Source organism: Orycteropus afer, unplaced genomic scaffold, assembly GCF_000298275.1.
Source record: "Orycteropus afer afer isolate SDZICR_OR568_19922 unplaced genomic scaffold, OryAfe1.0 scaffold00035, whole genome shotgun sequence".
Lineage (NCBI taxonomy): Eukaryota > Metazoa > Chordata > Mammalia > Tubulidentata > Orycteropodidae > Orycteropus > Orycteropus afer.
Window position 1 is genome coordinate 15,966,951 of NW_006921622.1, and position 7,017 is coordinate 15,973,967.

The 7,017-nt window shown below is 35.0% G+C and overlaps 1 protein-coding gene across 1 annotated transcript in view; it reads left to right on the top strand.

Moving 5' to 3' along the window:
• Positions 1-7,017, top strand: part of GPR158 (G protein-coupled receptor 158) — an 801,760-nt gene that overhangs the window by 693,873 nt on the left and 100,870 nt on the right. The gene's annotated exons all lie outside the window — the stretch shown is intronic.

Here is a 7,017-nt window from a genome sequence, read left to right on the forward strand (position 1 = left end):
TTATTATTCACTAGTAAAACTTCTAAACTCCTTGAACAAGATGCTTTAGCACAATGTTATGCCATTTGTTATGGAAAGTGTTAATTCTGTATTTACTAACTAGGAATAGGAAGGAGTACATACACTATCCATCTGAAAAAAATAATACCTGTCCACCATAGAATCCCATATAGTAGAATTCAGCAACATGATAACTGACAAAAAACTGTTCTCCAAGCTGAAGTTCCATGTTCCAGGGTAATTCTGCTGATAATCTGTGGATGAAGTTAACTCAAGAAAATATCATTCTTGGCTTTCCTTCTTAACCAGTTTTCTCCAGTGATTGTCAACATCATACAGTATATTGTAAATTCATTGATACTTAGTTTTAAATCCACCTAGTTTTTAAGTATACATGGTAAATATCAGAATGAAAGCGATTACATTCCCTTTCCACAAAGGTTTGGGATAGCTGGAAATAATTCCAAGTCTTTCCTTTGCTTCTTTCCATGTTTTAAAGAAAGACCCAATGTAGTGGCTGGAGCCAAAGAGCATGTTGTTAGGTGCTGTCGAGTCAGGTCTAAGTTGTAGTGATCCTGTCTATGTACAACAGAAGAAAACACTGTCTGGTCCTGCACCATCCTCACAATCTTTCCTACACTTGAGCCCATCGTTGTGGCCACTGTGTTAATCCAACTCATTTAGGGTCTTCCCTTTTTTTGCTGACCCTCCACTTTACTAGGCATGACCAAAGAGCATAGGAGACAAAAATGAATTTCTCCTACAGGGTAAAACTGTAACCCAAAGAGAAAACTCTATAAGCTGATCAGCTTTAAAGCTTAAATGTTTTGATAACCACTCTATAGCATTCATAATTTCATGCTAATTTGTACGTAAATTTATCAGTGAAAGAGGACTCATGTAACAGTTTATCTTAATTACCAGAATATGTATTATATTTGTCTTTAAATGCCTACTTTTTTTTTTAGTATGATAATTGTAGTACCTACTACACAAAAATCTCCATTTATTTTCCTACTTTTTTTGCTGTACGTTAATTACTAAGAATGCTCCATTAATTTTTTTTTTTTTTTTTTTTGAAACAAATATATATCTCCTTGGATTTCAAGATCCTTTTCTTATATATGTGATATAGTAGAAGGAATATTGAACTGGGTAGTGCCTAAGGAATTTGACTGCTAACCAGAAGGCTGGCAATTCAAACCCTCCAGCCACTGCTTGGAAGGAAGGTTGGTCAATCTACTTCCATAGTGATACTGCCTCGGAAACCCAAGGAGGGATAACTATGAGTCGGATCTGACTTGACAGCAGTGAGTTTGGTTTTTTGGTTTTAATTTAAAATCTCAGTTTAGCCTAAGAAACTGGAGGCCTCTGATTCCATTAAAAGAAATAGATTAAATCAATCTCTCATTTTCTTTCTGACTCCCACTTCATTCTATCCATGTCACAGCACATTTTGCCCCTATTTCCATCTACAAATATCTTCCAGGTTTCCATTCCTTACATGATAGCTATTTTTCAACTAGTGCTTACCAAAAGAAACGAGAAATCAATGACAGTCTGTCATAGACAATAAACCTTGTAGAAATCCTAAAAAAACCTGATACCTCTTCAGTCTTGAAAATGACCTCCCTCTCTACCAGTCAAGCATTTAACATCCATTAGGTCCTCTATTATAATACTTATAATGGTTTATACTTTGCTTATTTTATTATCTTCTTCACTTTAATTTACTTTCTCATTGAATCCCTAGTACTTAGCAGAATGACTGACACACAGGAGGTGTTTAATACATAATAGTTGATGAATGCATGAATAAAAATGTCAGATGCAGACCTGAAAGCTGCTTTCCACAGTTCTTTCCACCCACAGTACATTTGTAGTCCCCTGACTCACTGTGGACTACATCAGTGTTTCCCAAAGTGTATGAAACACAACACTGGAATCTCCAAGAAGATGTGTGATAGGACACAAACACAGTATTAAATAACACTAAATCATATAATGGGAAAATTATTTCCATTAATTCCCTTTTAATTCTTCTGATTATTTCCAAGAGAAAGATTAGTTTGGAGTTAGTAGGTCTTTTAACACCTGCCCAACCATTTCCAATCTTCTTTTGTAAAAAAGAGAGATGAAGATTCAGGCTCAGAGCTTTTCCCACCCATGCTATCTATATAAAATGAATTAACTTTGTTTTACTGTACTTATTTTTGTAGTTATTTTCTTGTTGTGCAGAATGTTACCAGTTTTTTATTTAAAGTAGCAATATAAAATTTCTTTCAAAATATTTTTAAGTAATGAGTAGAAATAGAAATCAATATAAAGAAAGTATTAACATACCCAGATATAGCAGCAATCTTGAGAGTGGTATGCAAATGATAGTAATTTGGGAAACCAGGTTACTTCATCATCTCTTTATTTTAAAGATGAGTTAAAACTTTTTTTTTTTCTTTCTCTCTCTGACTATGTGTCTCTAGAACCCTTTGCAATGGAGAATTCCTCATAGAAGGCTTAAATTGAGTGGAAACTATTTCTAATTTAATGAGCTGAATTATTCTTATCTTGCCTGAGCCATGTGGTTTTATTATTACATTCCAGGTTTATTATTCCTTATTGCTTAAATTTGACTAATTCCCATAATGTTTAAGTTTATAAACTGAACAATCAACAACCCAGAGTAATGTGGGCAACTTGAAGAAAGGGGCCAACTAAACCAGCTTTGTATCCCCCATATTTAGTGTTGTGCCTTGCCCATATCATATAATCAGATATTGTTGAAAGAATAGATGAATGGATAGTTATAATGAATGGAGCTTCAAGTGGTGTCTTAGGTTGGCCTTGAAGAAATGACTTCTAGGTCTTTTCTGTTAACCTGTTAGAGAGGAAAATATGAATCCTGGCAAATCCAAATTTGAATTTCAATGTGGCGTAGTACCTAAGGCATTTGACTGCTAACCGGAAGGCTAGCAGTTCAAACCCATCAGCCATTCCTCAGAAGGAAGACTGGGCAATCTACTTCCTCAGAAACCCAAGGAGGGGTTGCTATGAGTCTAATCAACTCGACAGCAGTGAGTTTGGGTTTTGTTGTGTTTTTATTAACTATTTATGCAACTTGGAATAAATTTCTTTAACACCCGAGACTGTTTTCTCATCCATAAAATGGTTTGGTAACACCACATTTGTAAAGTTGTTATAAGGATTAAACATGATTTTAATATAGATAAATATATCTGGGTTTATTTATTTATTTATTTATTAGGTTGCCAGGCCCAGCAACTAACTACAAATAAGTTAAGCAAATAAGGATTTCTCTGGGAAGATATGAGGAAATCCTCAGGATGGAAAGGAAAACTAAAAAATCAGGTTTGAAAGGACCTGACCCAGGGTAGCTTTAGAGTTGGAGGTAACAGGAACAAAGGGATGATGATGTCCCTGGGATGCCACAGCCCCATTTGCATAAGCATTTTATTTTTTATTTCAGAATAAAGAAGTAAAAGTAAGTCATACTTCTCTAGGTGAGAAATTCTAAGGAAAGTATGAGGACTGATATATAAAATGATTGTTATAGTCCTTTGAGAAGAGAATAGGCAAGAAAGAATTCCCAAGTTTTTGTTTCATTTCAGCCATTTTTCTCAAGGTTTAGAAGAATTATCAAGCATTTCTTCATCTTTTGGTCTCTTACTGATTGATTGTGGTGTTTATGTAATTCCTGTAGCATATATGAAGAAGGAATAAGATGTTATTCTGGCATCAGAAATGACACTGATAGCCTGGAATGAGAATTTAAAAGCTTTGTTCACTTTTGCCAGATTTCCCATATTTCTTTTTAGTGGTCTCTCCTCACATGTGAGAGTCATACAACAAAAAGACTATACCCTACCAATACAAAGGGAAATCACAAAATAATCCTTTGCTTATTAATAATGAAACACAGGAGCATACCAAGTTGGGGTAATCTGCCCCTTCAGGGAGGAGTATTTTAACATTATTTAGAATCACCACCAACTGGTAATAAAAGGCAGACCAAATTTTAGTTGACCTTATTTTACCTTAAATTTTGTGCAGACAATGAGCTTCTTGTTGCCTTCACCAGAGCAGACAATTCCCACTCCCCACCTCTTTGGAATGCCATGGAGGCAATGCAATTTATGTGAACCTGAATTTGTTCCTCTCTGGAGAAAGAAAAATGGTACATGTTTTAGCTAGCTCAATATGTATTATAAGGCAAAAGAGGGCTGATGTAGGCAGAAAATGAAAATGGTTCATTTATAAAAAGGAGTTTCCTGCAATAACCACAAGTAGGTTTGACCTAGTACATGACTGATGTAAGGCAATCTCAAAGAATATCCAGCACCTCCAGAATGAGGGGGTTCATAGAATACTTGTTAAGCTAGTTTCGTATTTTTTATTTTAAAGAAATTTGGGAAGGCAATGTTTCTGTGCTCAGAAAACCCGAGTATATTTTCTGGAGGCAAAACAAGGAAATGTTTTTAAATGGAAAGGGGTGGAGAGAGATTAAAAACTTAATGCTGAAAAACCATTTTCCTGTCCCCTGTAATACAGTTTCTGAAAAGACATTGCCATTTCCTCTTTCTAAGGCTAATTAAGAAAAGACAAAAGACTGTTTTTGTACTATGTTTAAGATGAATGTTAAAGCAAGCTGTGAAAAGCCTTCTTCTGGCTCTGGCCTAGGGGTTTTCATTTCATGCATTATTCAGCACTCCTTTCTCTGGATACAACGCATAGCAGTTTTCTCTACTGTGCTCATTAGCACCAAATATTTACAGTTCATGGGAAGGTTTATTTTATATATATATATATATTTTAGCTTACTTCCTAGTAAATTTTGAAGAGTGACTGGGAGATATTTATTTATTCAATGTATTCTTATAAGGATATATAAAATACATTAAGGTACCTTAAATTTTTTAACAGCAAAAGAAAGAAAAGCAAGTGTGCAGCAATATGCTGTTGTTTGTTACCATGGAGTTGATTCTGACTCAAAGCGACCCCAAGTGTGCAGAGCAGATCTGCACCCCATAGGATTTTAAGGCAGTGACTTTTTGACAGCAGATTACCAGGCTTTACTTCTGGGTGGGTTTAAAGCTCAAAACTTTAGGTTAGTAGTAGTCCAGGGCTTAAGCATTGTGCCATCTCCACCCCCACCCCTGGACTCTTGCAGCAATATAGAGAATCAAAGAAGTACTATAATGAAGATTGTTTCCTTTAGCTCAGCTTGTGAAATGATTGACTGTCAGGGAATTAGAGAAAGAGCCTTAGGCAAATGCCTAAAGTGCAGTTATATGGCCATTATATGGCCATTCTATTAAGAGCAGGAACTTCAGCCTTAACAGACCATTGAACGTGTTGATAAGTTCTCATTTTTTAGAGTAAAAAAAAGCATAATAATAACCTTTGCTTTTAAGTGCCCAGTCTTGGCTGTAAGCATGCACAAGATTCTTCTAAAAAACTGGTATTTACCCCAGCACAAAGATGAATGGGTATTTAAGGTCCTAAATCGTGACCCACAGCATTTTTAAAACCATTGTAGCCAGTCACCCACCTCAGTCAAAATAATATATCAATACAGTATCCTTAGAACACATAGCTGTGAACATTAATATTGTAATTGGGAAATTAGAAAAGTTTAACACATGGATCATGGTAACGATAGGGTTTTCAGGCCTGCCTTTCTGCTGAGCTTATTGTGGTTTCTCGTCATTACTGGCTGCCTACTCCAGGAATCGAATACCATCAAGTAGAGAGAATTGTGTATAGTGACATTTCTGTCTCTTTTTGTTAAAGAGCATACGTTGTTGTTGTTATGTGCGACTCATAGCGACCCCTCTTTGGGTTTCCGAGGCAGTATCACTACGGAAGTAGATTGCCCCATCTTCCTTCCGAGGAGTGGCTGGTGGGTTTGAACCACCAGCCTTCTGATTGGCAATCAAGTGCCTTAAGCACTACGCTATCAGAGCTCCGTTAAAGAGTATATAGATTTTTTTTTTTTTTTTTACTATCAATGCATCTTTTTGTCAAGTTTAATTATTTCCATAGAAATATGTTTACTTTTTTAGGATAAATATATGTTTATTTTTTATTTTATTTCTTTATAATTTGCCTTCCTCTTCAGCCAAGTTAATATGTATATATCCTCTAGTTGGTGGTTTATCCTCTCTTCCCCACCCAACCCTATAACCGTAAAAGAATATTTCTTTTTTCATGGAACTCTTTTCTTGATTTTTTTACAATAGTAATCTCATACAATATTTGTCCTTTTATGATTGACTAATTTCACTCAACATATGTTGTTTGTTGTCACTATCAACATACAAAATACAACTTCCAATTTTCCTAGATTCATACTTCATACATTCCATGTTCCTATTATTAATTGTTATATTATTTTTTATCAATTGTTATATTATTTTTAATTTAAAAGAGAAAAAATAATATTTCTAAATGAGTTGACTCCATATTCCTGTTTCTTCCATAATTAAGTGCTACCATTGGAACTTCTGAGATTAAGATTTAAAAATTTCTTTATAGAAATGTTTACCACTTTCAAATTGTATTTCATGAAAAAGAAAGATCAAATGTCATTTGGCTCTCAACAAATACAAAATTTACTTTATAATTTCTTTAATTTAAAAAAAACATTGTGGTGGCATGCACCATAGAGACCCATACTACTGCACAGAACTATTTGTTTGCTATCTTGATTCTATCTATTCTCAGAAACTCTGTATAGTTACATACTTTAGCTTTGTAGAGTCTACATTTTGTCATTCTTACTGCTTTTATGCTCAGAAATCTAAAGGAAGTCCCTTTGCAGCATGAGAAACAAGCAAGTGGTACCTTTTCACTTCTCCTTCCTGCACTCATCTTCCCTTTCTTACTGGGCTAAGTCTTCCTATCCATTGTTGTTGTTATGTGCCGTCGAGTCAAACCCGACTCATAGCGACCCCTCCTTGGGTTTCCAAGGCAGTATCACTACGGAAGTAGGATTGCCCA